A 22,119-nucleotide genomic window follows, 5' to 3' on the forward strand; every position below is an offset into this window, starting at 1 on the left:
CATGACAGTATATTCAATATAGTCTGTAGTGCAATAAATGTGGAATTTGAGCTGTATTACAAGCAATGAATAATGCTAACTGTTGTGTAATAAAAACATGAAACAATACCAAGAACTGCATTCAAGTGTATACAATAAAGTGTGTAGTGCAATAATTGTAGAATAAGAGCTGTTTTGAAAGAAATGAATAATGCCAACTTTTGTGCAATAAAAACACAAAACAATACCAGGAACTGATTAAATTATATACAATAAAGTATGTAGTGAAATAATTGTGGAATTAGAGCTGTTTTGAAAGAAATAAGTAATGACAACTGTTCTGCAGTAAAACACAAATCCATATCAATAACACCACAGAAAATGCTGTACATCAGGATTGTCTTCCTGTAACCATTGCAGTAGAGCTGTATGCATTCAGGCTGTAAGGTAAGGTGCTGCTGTCAAGTATAACACTGTAATAGCTGTAGAATGCAAAGCTAATGGTTGCCAGTTGTATTGTTAACACATATAGTACCATTCAAGGCTGTCTCTAGGCCAATATTGTTCACATAATGCTCTTATCCACCAACATCAGGTAAGCAAGGTATGTGGGACAGGTAGCTCAATCCATGATTTGAAATTGTTTGCTGCCTGCACAGATATTTCAACCCACTAACAATAAAGTGCATTGTTAGACTGATACATAGCATAAGTTCTATCTGCATTATTCTTTTATGTCATGCATGTGTGTTCTACTAGCACTGCAGTCTGGTATAACACCGTAGTAGTAGTACTACCAGGTCATACTTTGTTTCCAGGTAAGCTGTAGGCAGATATCAGTCAGTCAGTAATCAGCAGTGACTCAGTAGCTCAGTTTGTTAAATGCTCTGTATATAGTACATTTTGCCACACACAGACCACGGTTGGAATCCAGTGATAGGTAGCACTAAATATTACAGCAGCAGTCATGTAATGCTCACAAAGTCTCTCTCCACAGGAACTACAGGTAAATGGGTGAGGTAGCCCATATTATGAGTAGAGAATTGTGTGTTTATATTTCCCAGACTGTTAAAATCTTTAGCAAGAATGTGAAAACTCAGCAATGTGCAGTCAGAAATAATATGTGTAATTCTGGTATGGCTGTATGCCTGAAGTGTCTGTTAAAAGTTGCTGCAGTCACAGTGATGCCTGCCAACCAAGGCATGGCTGCTGTTTAGTGTCTGTATTGTACACATGCATGTCTCTCAAGTGTCACAATTTCACATTATGTAATTAATAGTGCGTCATCTGCCTGTTACAAGAATACCATGGCAATGAGTACCTATATTGCACAGTATCACCATGTCAGCCCACAGAACACCTTGGTAGCTATATAGGCCCACCTCATGTGCAAGTGTTCTGTGTAGGTGTGTACCTGCAGTTGTTGTTGTTTGGCCCATAGTGTCCCATGCATATAGATTGAGAGATATGTATGTGCTACATCAGCTACAGGACACTTGTACTCGCTGTAAATGTAAAGAAAATACAGACCTGTAGAGTAGGTGGTAATACTGTTGTCAAGGAAGTAAGCATCAATGTTAATAACGGACTGATTTTCTCTCTCTCTCCCACCCCTTATCTTCATTTATATATTACTGCTAGTCATTGGTCATAGTTTACTATTATCATATGTTGTTACATTAACTGTTTATTAGGATAAGTGTTATTATTGTTATGTAATATAATGGATGCATATTAACATATCTTGTTAAATTGCCTATTTTGTTGGCCTTATGTTGTAACTGTTACTGGCATGCTGTTAACATACTGACTGTTATGTTATATATTGTTGTGTTTCACATAATATGTATTGATATGCAATTGGGTTATTTACAATGTTCTGGCATGCTGTTATTACTAACAATGTTTTGATTTTAACTAGCCTATACTTATTGCTCTACCACCATCACCACAGCAGTTCAGGGTAGGACGGTTCCTGGTGATCCACCTACTTTGCCTCAACTGGCCGTGGCACTGGGTCCTAGCATGTCTGGGACTCAGACCAGTGGTGCCACCTCCACTGTTCTTGCACCACCTGCAATGTTAGGTGGAACCACCTCAGGGGATGGGGCCCGGCTTCCCACTGGGACCGATGCTGGTGGGGGCATTGTCACCCAAGACCAACTGTCTGTAATGGTGCACAGGATTGTTCATCAGAGCTATGAATGACACCTGCACCTGATTGAGGGCACACTTAGCCAATCTGTTGGGGCAGCCTCGCCCTGGTACCCAGTCTCCAGCACAGCCACCTTCAGAGCAGTGAAGGAGCAGTGCCAACTGTCCCATGGGTGGGGACATGAGTCATGCTGCTGCTGTCTGGAGGCATGTGCAAATTGGTTTCCACAACTCCCTCCCCATCCAAGGTGTTTATCCACCCCATATGTCACACACCACCCTGTCTGTTGTCTTGTCTGTCTTGTTATACATCCTCTCCTACCCAACTTACCTCCTCACACATACCTATGTCCCTTCCCCAACTTTCCACTCTCATCTTAAAAAAAAAAAATGGGCAGCTGTCCCACAAAAAAAAAACATTGCCCCATTTTGCATACGTGTCCACTGGACACAAGTAATTTGGTCCAATTGGCCTGACAACACAGTTATGTTGTTCTCACCCTTCTCTCTGGGGTTTGAGAGTCCAACTACAAAATCTGACAAAGTACACAGCTGTTGCTGTACAAGAAATGGATAGCTATGGTTCTTTCCTACACCCTTCCTGCACATCCCTACCTGCTTTTCACTATGTTTTCCCTGTGCTTGCCCCTGTTTCACCACTTTCCTATCAGCCCCTTTTTCTTTTTTTTTTTTATATTTTTTTAGTGTGGGTTTGCTTGGAGTGTCGAAGTGAGGCATGCCACTCCACTCCACTTTGCTTAGCTATGCTTAAATGAGCTTTGCTTTAATGCTTACATGTGTAAGGCCCCTTTCAACTACAGCCCACTGCATTAACCCACCACGCCACATGCATCTTAATTAAAACAGGTGTTTCCAGCAACACATACTGAATGCCACTTACAGTCACTAGGCCTGTAACTGAAATAAAAAACTAGGCATGTAACTGAAATAAACACTAATGGGAGAAATGGGAGTGTACCTTGAACTCTGGTGCAATAATACACCAGTAGACAGCCAAATACATAATACTGGATGTACATGAGGCCTGTGAGAGAAGGTTTATGTGCCCTTTTATCAGCAACCGGTGGAAAGACATCTGCTAAGGCAGCAATGACAAAGTACATGTACAAGTTGGAACCTGGTGCAGAAATACAACCATATAAAGCCATGCACATACTGATGGGTATAGATATGTTTGTCACAGCCTGTATATGTGCACATATATGTTGCAAATACAGATGCTTTTGCAGTGATTCAGTAGCTCAGTCTGTTAAATGCCTTGCATACAGTACATTTTGCCACACACACAGTCCTGGGTTCAAATCCAGTTTTGTGTTGCAGTGCAATTACATTATTGTGAAGACAGCAAGTAATGACTGACTTATGCAATAAGAATCCACACAGGTTACTGCAATGTAATGCACTGCTACCCATTTTTGCATGTCAAAGGCTTGCAGTTAAGGACACACTGCATATATCACTATAGCCTAGCTATATGTTGCCTACTACTCTGTTATTGGCACTGTTGCATAACAGATGTTCCTTAATCACATGCCTTGATTGTACCGTACAGGGTACCCTTACCCTGGCTCTGCCATAATGACAGGGCTGACACAGCTGCCACAGTTACCCATACCAGTTACACGTACAGCTTGCTGTCCTCCAAAGTGTCTGCACTCACCTCTACATGCATTCGTCTGCAGCAGCAGCAGCTGCAGCTTGTAGCATATACAGCTGTATGTAAAGGTAGCTGCTACAGATCTACCATACCTCCCAACCCCCTGGAACAAGGGGTCCAGACACAGCCATATGTAATGAGGGGGGCAAAGGACCACAGATAGGGACATGTGTAATGGTTTGCCCCTATAGAGATAGTAAGTTGACAGAATAACAGCTATAGCAGTAGCATGCATATTCTGATGGGTATGAAGTCTGACACTCAAATGTGTCTCTGTCCTTACTGACCTTAAACCACAATGTTTGCCAGTGAACTGCCAGATGACCACAATGTCATGGGACACTGACCACACATATGAAGCAAAACTGTGCACATACTGCATAAATCTCTACAGCTGACAGTTATGATACCTACCCTCTGCAATGCTGTAGTCTCCACACCTCAGTAATGTTCATCTTAACAACTAAGAAAGGGGCCCAGGTCTACATGAACGCCTTATATATTTCACTGTGATGGCATTTCATTGGCCAATGATAGTGCAATTCGGCTGTGTTGGCTGCAATTAGCAATTCTAAGCTGCAGAGTGGTGCAGAGGCAATTGCCTGCTAAAGAGCAGTACTTTAAAATGCAGGAAGATGGTTATGGGGAACAGGTCTGTATGGCACGTAACTCACACAGAGAGTGTAATTCCAAAAGATTACCAGAAGCAAAGTCCAACAAAGGAATATTGCACTCCATCAGGTATGTAATAGATTTATTCATATAACAGGATGCAGATGGGAGGATGGAGGTATGGGGAATACAGACCACAACAGTAAGCCTGTCTTAGATATATATGGTAATGATATGTCATTGATGCTCTGCTCTCCTACACCTACAGGCATACCTCACAAATGTCCCTGATTTTCAATCACATCTTAGCTCTGTTTCTGTCAGTCCCTCCTATAATGGTTGGTCATTGTAGAAAAGCTAGTGGATTACACATACTACATATTGATGATAAGTAAAGATGTACACTCCTGTAACATCAAACGGTGTACTGTAATTCACCTCCTCGCAGCCAGTCACTGTCTCACATAGTTCTAACATTTTAGAAGTGACTATCCCTGATGTACTCTGGCTAAGTCCATGTTTCTGTTGACATCTGTCCCTGTTTGGTTGACAGCTATGCCTGTCAACCTCTTACAGGAAGAAATCTGGACAAAGCCATAATTAGTGGAGGGACAAAGGCCCAATATTAGAGACACTTGTTAAATATTGCTCTTACAAACTAAGAAAGTTAATAGAATGACACATATTACAGTAGCATGACTGAGTTCTGAAGGCTATGACATGTGAAACTCAGATGTCTGTCTTTATTTCCTGACATCAGACATTAATGCTTGGCCAACCATTTGTCAGAAATCCACAGGTTTGTGTGAAAATGTTCAAGACTATGAGGCAAACATCTCTGACATTCTGCAAACATCTGTATAGTCGAGAGGTATGATACCTATAGGGAACATATAATACAGCAGGTTTGCATTGATTTCTGGACTGGTGCCACACAGTTGTTGTAATAGCACACTGCTATTTGTCTGGCACTGGCCATATGACATATTAGTAGGTGTTTGCTCATGGGGGACACACCACAGTAGATTGCAGTGCTGGGTGTAGGAACATACAGAATAATCTGTCATAGCACACAGGGACATACCTCAGTATTGCCACTGTCTTGGTGGTATCCACACATGTAGTTTGTTGCCAGACTGTGGGGTAAGACATGTGAGGGGGCAGTGCATAGTGCAGGCCATCATAGGCATGCTGGAGCTGTGCATAGTGGACGTTCATGTCTCTGGTCCTGTAATGTTTATAGGTTCATAGGTAGGTACTAGGCTATTGGCCCTAGGGCCTATACAAGCCTAGCCAAAAATGTACCCTGGCTTTTGCCACCCAAGAAAATTATTTTCCTGTGCCCCTGTCAAGCAGAACCACAGAAGTGATCCCCGGGGTGAATTTCCTATTACCCATCCAATCATCAAGATTTTTCTTGAAGAGTGCTAATGAGGAGCTCTGTTTGACATAGGTAGTCTGTTCCAGAGTATGGGTAGTCTCTGGGATAGGAATCTATCCCTCCAGCATGTTCTGTTTATTGTAGTGACAAGGTTTAGGTCCCTAGAGTGTGTGGATGGGGATTGGGATTTCTTTAAGTGGAGCATGTCCAACAGCTCTGGGTTTGACATAGCTTTGTATGTTAGGCAGAGATCACCTCTGAGTAGGCGATATGCGACGGAGTAAAGCTGGAGTTTTTTGAGACGGTCTGCATAAGGCATCTGTTTGAGGCCAGTAATCCTCTTTGTGAGGTATTTTTGCGGCCTTTCCAGTTGTTGTAGATGTCTTGTGAGGTACATACCAAAAGGGATGTTGTACTCTATAATGGGTCTAATGAGTGATGAGTAGAGGGGTACAATGATCTCTTTTTCTGGATGAAAAACCTTTTGTGATGAGGTGTGCCACGTAGAAGGATTTCCTGACCACTTTGGCAATGTGATTATCAAAGGAGAGACTACTGTCCACCTGTGTCCCAAGGTCTCTTATCACACTTTCAGTGTTAAGTAGACTACCGCCTATGTGGTAGTTCATGGGTACAGAATTTTTACCAAAGGGGATGACAATGCACTTTTTGACATTGAGCTTGAGACCATGTCTTTGACACCAGGCATCTGTCTCAGTGAGGCCCTTTTGTAGGATGCCCACATCATTAGGAGTTTCAATTATGGCTCTTAGTTTGCAGTCATCTGCAAATTTAGTTAGCCAAAGACCTTCTGTGTTAGCATGTACTTCAGAGAAGTAGATACCAAACAGGAGAGGACCCAGGACTGAACCCTGCGGTATTCCACTTGTCATTGGTTTAAAGTCTGATTTGGAATCTGCTACTTTCACAGTGTGGGTTCTTTTAGTAAGCCAGTTGGCAACCCATCTTGTGACATAGGGATTTATACCTAGTTTAGTGAGTTTATCTATAATTCCAGAGTGGGGGATGGTTTCAAACACCTTGGCGAGATCTAGATAGGCTATGTGAACCACCTTGCCCTCATCTATGGCTTTGGTGACTACTTCAAAGAAGTCTATCAGGTTTAGGAGACATGATCTGCCTTTTACAAACCCTAACTGTGTGGGGTCCAGGGTTTGGAGATCTCCAATGTCTTTGTTTATGAGTTCCATGATGATACGTTCCATGGCCTTGCAGACAAGGCTCGTCAGGCTAATGGGGCGGTAGATCCCGGGGTATATTGTGGCCCCCCCTTTGTGGAGTGGGATAACTGTCGCGGTGCACCATTCAATGGGCACAAAGCCTGAGGTGAGGCTATGATTGAACATGGTACTTAGGTGGGGTGCCAGTTCATTCTGTAGTTCATGTAGAAGGCAGCCTGGGATGTTGTCAGGTCCTATGGACGCTGTGTTCTTGACTTTGGAGAGTGAAGTTTTTACCTGTGCAGCCATGATTACAGGAACTTTGCATTCTTCCAGTATAAAGATGGGCCCTTTAGAGGGTGAGAGGGGGGGTAAAGTTAGCACTGAACCTATCTGCCAGGATGTTGGCAATATCAGTTGGTTCTGTATATGTAGTGTCATTGTGCTGTAACTCAGAGCAAATCTGAGTGTTGCCATTGAGATTTTTGACATAGCTATAGAATGCTTTGTGGTTGTCTATAGAATCAGTGGCAATTTTGTTTTCATAACTAGCTTTGGAGGATTTTATGAGGGATCTCAGCTTCTTACTGTGGCTGACCAGGGAGTTCCTCCAATCGTGGGATTTTACTCTTTTTTTGCAACAGTTTCTTTCTTCTGTTGTATAGTTTGTTTATGGCAGAAGACCACCAGATTGGCTTCCTCTTTTTGGAGGATAGCATTTTGGTTCTGTTAGGGATAGCACGATCCATGCACTCGTGTAAGTGCTTATAAAGTGCATTTGTGTAGGATTTTGCTTGCTTGTACCTGTTATGGTGGTGAATTTGTCATTTGAACCTTGCCTAAAAAAGGCACTATAGTGGTGGCAAGAGCCTTTGCCAGTATCCGGAATCCCAAGGGTGACAGGTGCAGGCCATCTCTGGCAAAGCAGCGTGGTCTGTCGATCATGTCATCCCAGGCAGACAGATACTGGATTCCCTTAGAATGACACCAGAAGCTTAGCCAATTGTTAAAGTCAATCATTTTGTCCTTGTACTGTGGTGTCATTCTGGGTGATGGCCGGATGCTACTCAGGGCTAGGGTCATACCGGCCTGGGCTACAAGATCAGAGACCTCCTCCATGTCTCTTTTCATGTAGTCCAGGGAGGTACATCTCAGGTCATTCACACCAACATGCACAATGACAGAGTCATATTTGTACTTGTTGTGGAGTGACCTGAGTGTGTGCATTATGTGGTGGATCCTGGCACCTGACAGGCAGCTGACAGTAATTTTTCCTTGTTTAGCCTGGTGAGTGGAACATCAGTGTGCCTGACTATAGAGTCACCTATGACTAGAGTGTTGGGTACGTTATGCCTTATGGGCTGTAGTTGAGTGGCACACTGAGTATGTGGACTATGTGTCATTTGGGTTGTGTTGGGGGGTGGAGGTTGCTTGAATTTCTGCTTTGGAGGTCTCTGTTGTTTGGGCAGATTAGTACAGAGAGCCTCCGTGAATGTAGGTGTGTGTTTTGTGGTTCTGTGTGTGTGTTTTGGTGGTGTAGGTTTTGAGGGACTATGTGATGAGTGTGGTGCGGTGCAAGTGTTTACCTTCTCCTCTTGACTGTCTAGGCCTGTCTTTGGTAAAGAGAGCTTTGCTTCCAGTTTGGCTATATAAGTGCATCTCTCACAGGTCGTAGTGTTGGGTGGTAGGAGGAGAGGGTTGTCTGTGTACATTTATTTATTTATTTATTTATTTTACATTTGTTAACCCGGGGTGTCTGACTGAGCCTAAAAGGCCCTTTTTCAGCAGAGGCCCGGGGAGAAAAGCTCCACAAAGAAAAATTACAGACACATTTAGTTATTTAGACATATTCAGTATACACACAAATTACAAGAGACATGTTTTTACAGTGGTATGCGGCACAAACAGTTACAGTGGAGAGAACAATCAAAAAAGATATTAATTTTAAAAATAAAGGTAAGTAATAGATTTGTGGTGTACAGCTGAACTTTGGAATGTAGGTAGAATACATACATAGTACACAGGTACAGTACATACATTGTAGATTAGCCAGTGTTTGTGAGTAAGATTGAAAAACTATTATCAATTGCTCTAGATTTAGTATGCATATGTTATCCGCTTTCACTAGCCTGGGGAGCAATCATGGCACTGCCAACTTTGCTTGAGATGTTGCCTGATGAGGTCTTTAAAGGAGGCTTTGGATGATGTGTTTTGAAAGCTAGTAGGGACAGAGTTCCATTTTTTAACCACTGAACTACTATATAGTGCATCTCCAAAGCTATTGTAGCTGTTGGTGACTTCTAGTAGTAGTTTGCTTGATGATCTAAGAGGCCTTTTGGCTGAGTGATATTGTACTAGGTTTTTGAGGGCAGGACACTTATTGGGGAGGTAACAGATAGAATGACAGAGGCAGAGCTGATTGTAGGTTAGGAGGTTGGGCAGTTCAAGCCAGTGGAGCTGTCTCAAAGCAGTACAGTGATGAGTTCTATATGAGCAATTTGCAGCAAAACGGGCAATTCTGTTATAGCAAGCTTCCATTTTGCTTAGTTCAGTTTTGTTGAGATTAGTCAGAATGGGAGATGCATAGAGTAGGGTGGATAGAAGTTGGGAGCGAGCAATGGCTGATCTTGTGTTGTTGGTAAGAAATGGTTTGATACGGTAGAGTGACCCCAGTTTGGCATGTACTTTTTAATAGTTAAGTTCAGATGACTATCAAATTTTAGGTGGGAGTCTATGGTTATTCCCAATAGCTTAGCCTGTGCCACTGGAGCAATTGGAGTAGCATTTGTGGAGTAGATAGTGAATTGACTGTTCGTGTTTTGTTAGAACTGGTTATAATCATAAGCTGAGTTTTCTTTGGATTGAGTATAAATTGGGCTTTGGTAACGTAGTTTTCAACGTCAGAGAATGCTAGTTGAGTTGTTTGCAGGAGGGTGGGAATGTTGGGTTTATGCAGCCAAAAAAGGGCCCTTTAGAGGGTGCGAGAGGGGGGTAAGTTAGGCACTGGAAACCTTATCTGCCAGGATGTTGGCAATATCAGCTGGTTCCCTGTAAGTATGTAGTAGTCATTGTGCTGTAACTCAGAGCAAATCTGAGTGTTGCCATTGAGATTTTGACATAGCTATAGAATGCTTTGTGGTTGTCCTATAGAATCAGTGGCAATTTTGTTTTCATAACTAGCTTTGGAGGATTTTATGAGGATCTCAGCTTCTTACTGTGGCTGACCAGGAGTTCACTCTCAATGCGTGGGATTTTACTCTTTTTTTGCAACAGTTTATTTCTTCGGTTGTATAGTTTGTTTATGGCAGAAGACCACCAGATTGGCTTCCTTTTTTTGGAGGATAGCATTTTGGTTCTGTTAGGGATAGCACGATCCATGCACTCGTGTAAGTGCTTATAAAGTGCATTTGTGTAGGATTTTGCTTGCTTGTACCTGTTATGGTGGTGAATTTGTCATTTGAACCTTGCCTAAAAAAGGCACTATAGGGGTGGCAAGAGCCTTTGCCAGTATCCGGAATCCCAAGGGTGACAGGTGCAGGCCATCTCTGGCAAAGCAGCATGGTCTGTCGATCATGTCATCCCAGGCAGACAGATACTGGATTCCCTTAGAATGACACCAGAAGCTTAGCCAATTGTTAAAGTCAATCATTTTGTCCTTGTACTGTGGTGTCATTCTGGGTGATGGCCGGATGCTACTCAGGGCTAGGGTCATACCGGCCTGGGCTACAAGATCAGAGACCTCCTCCATGTCTCTTTTCATGTAGTCCAGGGAGGTACGTCTCAGGTCATTCACACCAACATGCACAATGACAGAGTCATATTTGTACTTGTTGTGGAGTGACCTGAGTGCGTGCATTATGTGGTGGATCCTGGCACCTGACAGGCAGCTGACAGTAATTTTCCTTGTTTAGCCTGGTGAGTGGAACATCAGTGTGCCTGATTACAGAGTCACCTATGACTAGAGTGTTGGGTACGTTATGCCTTATGGGCCACAGTTGAGTGGCACACTGAGTATGTGGACTATGTGTCATTTCGGTTGTGTTGGGGGGATGGAGGTTGCTTGAATTTCTGCTTTGGAGGTCTCTGTTGTTTGGGCAGATTAGTACAGAGAGCCTCCTTGATAACAAATTAATGTGTTTTGTGGTTCTGTGTGTGTGTTTTGGTGGTGTGGGTTTTGAGGGACTATGTGAGGAGTGTGGTGCGGTGCAAGTGTTTACCTTCTCCTCTTGACTGTCTAGGCCTGTCTTTGGTAAAGAGAGCTTTGCTTCCAGTTTGGCTATATAAGTGCATCTCTCACAGGTCGTAGTGTTGGGTGGTAGGAGGAGAGGTTGTCTGTGTACATTTATTTATTTATTTATTTATTTTACATTTGTTAACCGGGGGTGTCTGACTGAGCCTAAAAGGCCCTTTTTCAGCAGAGGCCCGGGGAGAAAAGCTCCACAAAGAAAATTACAGACACATTTAGTTATTTAGACATATTCAGTATACACACAAATTACAAGAGACATGTTTTTACAGTGGTATGCGGCACAAACAGTTACAGTGGAGAGAACAATCAAAAGATATTAATTTTAAAAATAAAGCTAAGTAATAGATTTGTGGTGTACAGCTGAACTTTGGAATGTAGGTAGAATACATACATAGTACACAGGTACAGTTACATACATTGTAGATTAGCCAGTGTTTGTGAGTAAGATTGAAAAACTATTATCAATTGCTCTAGATTTAGTATGCATATGTTATCCGCTTTCACTAGCCTGGGGAGCAATCATGGCACTGCCAACTTTGCTTGAGATGTTGCCTGATGAGGTCTTTAAAGGAGGCTTTTGGATGATGTGTTTTGAATGCTAGTAGGGACAGAGTTCCATTTTTTAACCACTGAACTACTATATAGTGCATCTCCAAAGCTATTGTAGCTGTTGGTGACTTCTAGTAGTAGTTTGCTTGATGATCTAAGAGGCCTTTTGGCTGAGTGATATTGTACTAGGTTTTGAGGGCAGGACACTTATTGGGGAGGTAACAGATAGAATGACAGAGGCAGAGCTGATTGTAGGTTAGGAGGTTGGGCAGTTCAAGCCAGTGGAGCTGTCTCAAAGCAGTACAGTGATGAGTTCTATATATGAGCAATTTGCAGCAAAACGGGCAATTCTGTTATAGCAAGCTTCCATTTAGCTTAGTTCGGTTTGGTTGTGTTTAGTCAGTATGGGAGATGCATAAAGTAGGGTAGATAGAAGTTGGGAGAGCAATGGCTGATCTTGTGTTGTTGGTAAGAAATGGTTTGATACGGTAGAGTGACCCCAGTTTGGCATGTACTTTTTTAATAGTTAAGTTCAGATGACTATCAAATTTTAGGTGGGAGTCTATGGTTATTCCCAATAGCTTAGCCTGTGCCACTGGAGCAATTGGAGTAGCATTTGTGGAGTAGATAGTGAATTGACTGTTAGTGTTTTTGTTAGAAATGGTTATAATCATAAGCTGAGTTTTCTTTGGATTGAGGATAAATTGGGCTTTGGTAAGGTAGTTTTCAACGTCAGAGAATGCTAGTTGAGTTGTTTGCAGGAGGGTGGGAATGTTACGTGCAGCACAGATTAAGGTAGTGTCATCTGCATACTGAATTATAGATGCATGCTGTGTGGAGGTGTGAAGGTCATTTGTGAAGACTGTGAATAGTAGTGGTCCTAAGATAGACCCCTGTGGGACTCCTATAGTTATGGGCAGCTGAGGAGAGAGAATTTTCCCATTTCACAGCTTGGTACCTGTCAGTTAAGTAGCTTTGGAACCAGGTAAGAGTGGAATTAGATAGATGATATTGGTTTAGTTTGTTTAGCAGGATTTGGTGAGACTGTGTCAAATGCTTTGGACATATCCAAAAAAAGAGTTGACACTTGCAGGCCTTCATTTTTGAGACGGTTTACTGTGTCTGTGAAGCAGAGGAGAGTTGTAGTGGTACTATGGGCAGGTCTGAAACCATGCTGAGTAGGTGACAGGATGTTGCAGTCTAGGAGATAGTTTAGCATCTGGGTATGGATGCATTTTTCTAGGATTTTGGCCAGGGGGAGAGTAAGGCAATGGGTCTGTAGTTATTAAGTTAGGTGGACTTTATGGTGCCTTTATGTATGGGTGTAACATAGGATATTTTCCAGAGTTTGGGCACATAGTTTTCAACAATTGATCTGTTTATGAGAGTGGAGACTGGGATAGCAATAGCATCTGCTGTAAGTTTCAAGAAATAGCTGGGGAGTAGGTCGCCTGCTGTTGATGAGGTTTTTAGTTTGGAGAGCATGCTTTTGATTGAAGTGGTGGAAACTGTTTTGAGGGTAAAGCTTGTATTAGTAGTGTTTGTGTTGGGGGAATAGTGAGGAAGGAACTGTCCTGTGATACTAAGGATAGAATTGAGTTCACAAAGTGGGAGTTGAATTGTGTTTCGATGGGAACTTTAGTGTCAGGGGTGGTTGGTTTGGGGGTAGCCTTTTGGGTGGATTTTAGTAGCTGGTTTACATTTTGTCAAAATGTTTGCGGGTTGTGTTGGTATTTAGTTTGTAATGTTGTGTAGTAGGATTCTTTGTCCAGCCTAATGCATTTTTGCCGCAGTTCTTGGTACTTAGTTAGGCTTTGTGTTTCTTTGTTTTTTTGATAGTAACGCCAGGCAGTGTCTCTGGACTTGAGGATTTGTTTGGTTTCTTTACTGAGCCATGGGTTTGTAGAGGTTCTAACCTTGATTTTGCACAATGGAGCGACAGTGTCTAGGTGTTGTAGAAATGTTTTGTTGAAATATGCTACAGCCTGGTCAAGTGGGAGGGTTTTTAGGGGGGGTCCAGTCACAGTTACACAGTAAAGTGTTGAGGACCTCAGGAGAGAATTTTTTTGTGTTTCTAGTGGATATATAGTTAGTGGTTTTGCATATGCTTGTTCTACTACGTATAAAGTATATTATGTTATGTTCACTTAAGGTGTCTGGGAGACTGCCTGTGTGAGGGTACAATGTGGGGTTGCTAGTTAGGACCCAGTCAAGGATGGATTCCCTTTTAGATGTTTTTATCACACCTAGTTGGAATTTGGACTAGCTGCTGGTAGCCATGGAGATTTATTAGATTACTTGGTGGTTCTGATATACAGGTGAACCAATCTAGGTTGAAGTCCCCCAGAATAAGGGTTTCTTGTGAGTATGTGGAAGAACACCAGGATAAGAAGTCTTCAAGGCTAGCAGGTATATTACCAGGTGGAATATAGATCACAATTATGGTGATGACCTTTTTAGGGTGAAGTTGAAGTTGTGAGATAAGTATGTCCCAATTATTGGGGGAGGGGTAGGAGTTTGGTAATTGACGGACAGTTAAGTTGGACTTGTAGAGTAAGGCAGTTCCACCCCCTTTAGGAAGTGGTCTGTCTTGTCTAATGATATTGTAGTCGGTAGGGAGAACTTGAGTTAGCTATGTTTTTATTTAGCCAGGTTTCTGTTAAAGCAACTATGTCTGGGGAGTAGTGTGCTATTGTGGCCTGGAGTTCAGGTATTTTATTTTTGATACTTCTAATATTAATATTTAGCATTAAAAGATGGTTGGTTTTGCTGCTGTTGTTGATTTGCCCAGGGATGAAGAAAGTGGGGGTGTTATGTTCTGACATTTGTGTTTGAGCAGTTTGTGTTGGACAGGATGGATTTGGGCCTGGGTTGGGGTGGATATCACTTATAGTGAGCCTGGAGTTAAAATGGTTATACAGATGTTGGAGTTTGGTGAGGAGTGTGAGAGAGTATTGTGTTTTTTCGAGTAGGAATGAGAGCATATGTGTTTAGTTCTGAATTGGTCCGTTATGTAGTTCTTGAATAAGTGTGGGCAGATATTATTATAATGTGTGGTGTCTGTGTATGAGAGTGCATAATGCAGTGTTGTGCTACTAAGTTTAGGGATATTGCTAGAGTGATAACTTGTGGTGTTGTAAAGAATTATGAGAAGACAGACTAGATTTAGTTGTGTGATAGTCATGGTTATAAAGTTTATGTTGTTTCTAGGTGGGGGGTCTGAATAGGAATTATAGGGTTGCACTATATGTGGATGGGGAAGTAATGTGGGTGATGCAAAAATGCCTGAGTGGGAATGAGAGTGATTGGGAGTATTTTGTGTGGAGCAAGTTGGTGTGGTTTAATGTGATATGACTTGAGGAGCTGTGATTGGTGGAGGTGATGTGAGGGTGAGCTGTGGGTATGGCTATGATTACTATAAATGTAGAGGTAGTGGGGGGCGGGAGGGAATAGGGGGCAGGGCAGGGGCGGAGAGAGCCCGGCGTTAGCGAATCAATGACGGAGCCAGAGCCAACCAACCAATGAGAAAAGTAAGTATTACTTTACAAATCTGAACACTTTTAAAACAAATTCCTGAGGTCTAATGGCTTACCGGCTAGCAGAATGTAATTGCTGAAAGCACTTGTGTCCTGGTGGGAGACTAGAAATTTAAAGATGGCTCCATGCTCAGCAGGATTCTAATATAGACTTTGTATTGGGGGAGGGAGATAGCACAAGGGGTGTAAACCAGGTGGCATGCAAAGAAACCAGAGAGGCAATCAGTGGAAATCAGTGAAGGCCTCAGAGAGGGTAAGTAATAATTCAAACTACCTGTAAAGTGAAGGAGAGAAGAGACAGCAAAGTTTATTAAGGTTGGGAGTGTGTCTTTACATTGACTTGCTGATTAGTAACCAGTATGTGCACAGATTAGAGTAGGGAGATACATTAGCAATGATAGAGATGCAAATAAGCAGGTGATCCTCCAAGTGATACAAACTAAGGCAGAAAGAACTGAGAGGGCTGCTTGATGGTTAATTTAATTTAGTCACAGGGATGTGAATTAAATCTATACTGTCTATTGGACAGTTAGGATTACTGTACTATCGGGGGGGACACAAGGCTACAACAGTCAGTTTTATTAGCAAGCTGAGAACTACTAAGAAATACTGCTAATGTAATAGCTTCACTCTCATAAAACATACAAGTAGAATGCCTGGGTGGACTAACCCTGCTCTTGAGGCTCAAAATGTATATCCTTGTTTAGTTTGCAATACTGATTCCTTCTTACACTGTATAGATGGAGTGGTAGCCAGACTGCAGATTTGCTTGAGTGTGCTCCTGCTCTTGAGGCTCAAAATGTATATCCTTGTTTAGTTTGCAATACTGATTCCTTCTTACACTGTATAGATGAAGTGGTAGCCGCAGACTGCAGATTTGCTTGAGTGTGCTCCTGCTCTTGAGGCTCAAAATGTATATCCTTGTTTAGTTTGCAATACTGATTCCTTCTTACACTGTATAGATGGAGTGGTAGCCACAGACTGCAGATTTGCTTGAGTGTGCTCCTGCTCTTGAGGCTCAAAATGTATATCCTTGTTTAGTTTGCAATACTGATTCCTTCTTACACTGTATAGATGGAGTGGTAGCCGCAGACTGCAGATTTGCTTGAGTGTGCTCCTGCTCTTGAGGCTCAAAATGTATATCCTTGTTTAGTTTGCAATACTGATTCCTTCTTACACTGTATAGATGGAGTGGTAGCCGCAGACTGCAGATTTGCTTGAGTGTGCTCGGCTAGCAGAATGTAATTGCTGAAAGCACTTGTGTCCTGGTGGGAGAATAGAAATTTAAAGGCAATTGCTGCATTGTCCCAAGATCCCCAGATTCATCAGGTAGACAGGAGAAAACACCAGGAGCTGACCTTTAGACATGCCTGAATAGGTGCTTATTTATTAAGTACTAAAAACTGTTTTCTTCTAGACAAGTGAAGAAAGTTGAGTGCTGTAGTAATTTGTAACTTATTTAGTGCTTACAATGAGTTCTGAACAAGTGCTGAGATCAAAGAAACAGATGAGTGCTAAAACTAAAAATCTGGCTAGTTGCAAGGGAAATTTTGAAAAATAGACTTTATGGCGCCAGGAATAGTTTAACCCCAGTTAAGTGGGGGGGGGGCTTAGGAGCTCACTAACAGTCCTGGACACAGCAAATCCGTATCTGACCTGCCACAGGAAAGGGGGGGAAGCAAGCTTAGAATTTTTTTTCCAGTAAAGCGGAAATGGAGAAAGCTGGAACAGAAGTTAATCAACGTTAAGAATCTGAGTGGGTTGGCCTTCACAAATGTTCTCTATTAGATTGAATGAACTAATGACACTAGACTGGGAGGAGTGTCACAGATCAAATATACAGTATGGGCGGGCAACTGAAAAGCCACCAAGTATAAGAACACACAACACTAGAGAGGGTGGGTGGGGAAAAAATTACAGTTCCTAGCTGTAGCCACTAAATGAAAGTTTTAAACAGATCAAGGAGCAGACTAGAGAATGCTTTTAACAGACAAAAATGCACAGAAAACTTTGGATAGAGCAATCACAAACAGAAAATACAACTCTCAGTATGAAAAAGCAGTTTACAGTTAAGTAATGTTAAAACAGTTTAAAACAGTACATAAATGCAGTGAAACAATAAAAAAGCTTTATAACAGTGCAAAAATATAGTAGATCAACTGTATAGCACAATTATAAGCGTTTCAGAAGTGCAATTCAGTGAAATAAGTGTAAGAAATAACTTAAGCCTGCTCTTGGAATCTTAAGGAATTTCCACTTATGCAATGCAATCCAGAGCCTGACGATACAAGCAGAGCCTTTATAAGACACAGGGTTTATATAGCAGTAAGAATGGAAGAGTTGGGAAGATCAGATTACTCCTCAGCCCCTGCTATTACCCAATCACTCGTACTACAGAAGGTCAGGAGGCCTTGTTACTCTCAATAATGAAGACAATCAGCAGAAAATGGCTGCCAGAAACACAAACAAAACTTCCAGCCTACACAACAGGCCTCTGTCAAGATTATGCCACCTGAGCAGAGCACAGAAACCTCACTTTAAAAGTATAGAAAGAACACCCACAAAGAGAAAATCTAAGTCTCAGTTGTGCACACATACTCAGAATGACAGCAATATAGCCATTATCACAGTAGTTACCGTACATGTGGATATATGCACATATTACCTTGTAGTGCTGCAACATTTGGTGGTGCTGACAATACCTCTCCCTCTTTTGTTGCCTTTCAGGAACCATGTATCACACAAGACATACCCCCTTCTCACATGCGGAGAATGACATAATAATGGATGGAATAAGACCGCACCATCAGATGTTGTTGTCCAGGGAGAGGCATAATCAGGAACAGTGGGCAGCACTGTGGGCAGACCTTGTGCAGATTGTCAGTCACACTGGCCAGCAGGATAGGACCTATGAGCAAGTCTGACATCGAGCCACAGACATGCTGCCTGCTGCACAACAAAGGACAGCTACTGTTGCCAGGGATCATGGCATCACCGGTGAAGGCCTGCAACTGAACAACCACTCTCAGCCACAGGGGAATTCCAATTCCTGGTGAGTCTAGGAACACCTGATTGCTCTCAGGCATCCATCAGACCATACAGCATGCAGGTGGGTGCCACAGTCTCCAAAGCAGATAAGAGTCCAGGTAGGCTTACTGTCTTCACCAGTGTAATACTGTTTCAGTCATTGTGGCAGGCTCTACATACCAGTACATGGGTGTCATGCCTATCTGCATTGGGGGGATGGGGTTGATGCACAGTTGTGCACACATACTCAGAATGACAGCAATATAGCCATTATCACAGTAGTTACCATACATGTGGATATATGCACATATTACCTTGTAGTGCTGCAACATTTGGTGGTGCTGACAATACCTCTCCCTCACCTTTTCATACGTCCATCAGGTGTGGCCCAAGTTCATGGTCCTGTACATGGTAAGTGTGCTACTGTTTTGTATGGATCATATATACGCTATGAAAGTTATGGGCTGGCACATTGCCTATGTACACATGTTGTGCTTAGCCATATTAGAAAAATTGTATGTTCCATTCTGGAACAGTTAGCTACAGTACATAGACCGGGTAATCACAGTGTGTATGTCAATGAGCATCAACACGTTTGCACTTATAGTTATGAATGGCTACACAGTCTGGTATGCATGAGCTAATTACTCCAAGATGCATGTTCATACACAAAAAGGAGGTGGTACATACCTGAGGCAGTGACACTAGTACTGGCATATCATTCTATCATTGACACATCTACAAATATCCAGTGTCCAGGCCAGACATGTGGTGGACATCAGTTATGATTATGTAGAGGAGGGCAATTTAGGGCCAGCAGCTAGTTACAGGACCATAAAATGAGTAACCATTGCACAGAGATAGGCCATTTGGGCATGGCCGCAGTGCTGCAAGGGGATATAGTTATACACACACACACACACACACACACACACACACACACACACACACACACACACACACACACACACAGTTGACTGCTGTCAGATTATCAGATTAGAACCCCTACCTATCTAGCATTACACACTATTGCTCGCAGTACTTATTGCACGTGCCACAGGTTATGTCTGTTGTATATATGAATGCAGGCACAGTACTTGTGGAGTATGCAAAGTGGCCTTGTTTCAGACAGCATGTGTGGCCTATATATATATATATATATATATATATATATATATATATATATATATATATAAATGTGTATAGCAGGGATGCCTCCTTAAATGTTGCTGTGTGTGTGTACGTTATGTAAATGTGTTATAAAGATATATGTGGAGAGTCTATGTATCACCGTACTTTATATAGCTATCTATATATATATATATATATATATATATATATATATATATATATATATATACTGGTATCATATGTATATGTGCCACATACTGGTAGATACAATAATCATGTGTGGGGAGATAGGGACAGACAGATATGTATACGTAGCTGTCTGTATGTACAGGCATATTTCCACATAGCAGGTCTTTGTGAGGAAGAGGCACCAGACTTAGGCTGAAGTTAGCTAAGTGTAGGAGCATGCCCAGTGTGACTGTCAGTACTTACAAAGTGACTCCAGGCCAGAGCTACCTGTACTCCGGTCCAGGATTTTTTGTGCTGCAGACATGGGTTGCTGTACCTGTTTCTGCAGTACCGCACTTCCCTGAAATTGTCCAAGGTATTCCCAGCTACTTTCTGTACTTAATATGTGACTGGGGCACATAATGTTACACCAGATACAGGGAGACAGTCTGCATACTTGTCACTGTACCTGTTTTTGCAGAATGCCCATCATTTCACCCCATATGTCTGGTCTGTTCCTCATACATTTGTGTATTTCAGGTAAAATATTGTAAAATTCAGTCACTGAATTGTTGTAACTACTGACACATTAAGTGATGGCCTTTACATTATTTTATTTATTATTTTATTTGCATTTGTTTACCGGAAAGGTCCACTGGGTCAAAAGGTACCCATTTTCAGTGGATGCCTGGGGAGAAAAGCTCCACAATGATTTATATAATACATACATTCAATAAAAACTAAATTGACAAATACAAGTTTTAAACAGTAAACAAAGTTTTTAACAAAGTAAGAAGGTAATGCAGCTGTACATAAATCTATCTTCTGACAGAACATGTATACATAGGTAAAGAAATCGATTATCATCTAGGGATGAAGGTGATGTTTTAGAAGGTAATATAGGATGGAGGTAAGAAACATTGGGTATAGTAGTAGGAGAGAGATAAAGTCAGGTTATAGGTTGTGAAGAACTAGCACAAGAGCATAAAGAGAGATGCATAGCTAGTAGATCTAAGTGAAGCATTTGACCAGTGGAGAGGTTAGCTTTTTCTACTTGCAAGAACATTTGATTTTCAGAGTGGAGAGGTCTATTAGGGTGGTATAGTGTAAATAGAGAAGAAAGGACAAGGCAGTTGGATGGATTGAATATTAGTTTGTGGGCAGTTATTTGTTTATTTAAATGCAGAAGTAGAGTATGACTTAGAAAGAGTAAGGTATTGAAAAAGGCAGCTAGTAGTCTGGAAGAGGTGAGGGGGTTGTAGTTAGTAGTAAGTTATTTAGTAGAATTACACTACAGGTGAGACTATTAGCAGGGATAAGAGATAAACTTACCAGGTTAATTGGACATATTAATGGCAGAGGAGGAAATTGTGCAGTTACATATTCTGTTTGTGAGGAAGCAGTTATGAAAAGCATTTGTAAAGTAGCAAAGATTATGTTGAAGGCAACAGCCTAATCTGTCCTGTTGCAACCTCCTGTTATACTAGCCACCTTCTAGGTTAATCAGAGCATGTGTAATATCTGTTTGCAGTTTTGGCCCTTTGTCCCCCCATTCTCTCTGGCTTTGTCCAGCTTTCTTGCAGTAACAGATTGAGGGGTATGACAGTCTGTGGGAATACCACCATACGAATACCTCACATGCAAAAGATGTAGATGCTGCCAGATTCAAACCATCAACACCATCATCCATGCTAGCCTAGCCCAGTGAGCCACACCAACCACCAGACAGAGGGGTTTCATTCCTCACACTATCAAAAGCATATAGACATACATTCTCACCCTGCTTTACTTGGAAAATAGAACCTGGCCACTCGTGTGTTACAGCCCTGGAATTGTCTGGTCTGCTGATATATCATTGGAGACTAACTGTTACAGCAGTTGTATGGGAACATTGATGTGTTGGGTGTGGGGGATTACCAGCCCATGCTCTGCTGGCATAGACAGTTGTGTGTCTGTCTTGTGACCCCACAGTTTACCATCTCCCTTGAATAATGTAATGGATTCCCCAGCCATGTGGCCTAGTGAATATTATGAGGTGCATACTATTGGACTGAGTACCTCATCCTAAGTGGCTGTTAGATCTCTGCAAGTAGCCCAGTAGCCCACTATATTCCCTTGCATACATGTGGTGGGTCCATATGTAAGCTATCATATTCTAGTACCCCTTACAAGTGGTGTATAGATGAGTGACTTACCTTGCGAATGCAGCAGTTCATGGACCTGAGGTTCGGGGAAGACTCTGCCTAATGCGTGCAGTCTGCAGCCAATACATGGTTAGGTACAGGTTGTGTGGGCTGGTTGGCATCATTTTTACTATATATGCGAGTCGGAGTAAGGTGCCAGTCCCTAGGGTCCTAGATTGTCACTCAATGTACTATCCATTGTCTCTTGGCCAGGGCATACTGGGCATGCATATATCTGCCTACAGGGGCATCCTCAGTGGGTTCCTCCTCTGAGTCCCCCTGTGGGTGTGG

The sequence above is a fragment of the Protopterus annectens genome, chromosome 11.part0 (genome assembly GCF_019279795.1).
Source record: "Protopterus annectens isolate FY-2018-M chromosome 11.part0, PAN1.0, whole genome shotgun sequence".
Classification (NCBI taxonomy): Eukaryota; Metazoa; Chordata; order Ceratodontiformes; family Protopteridae; genus Protopterus; species Protopterus annectens.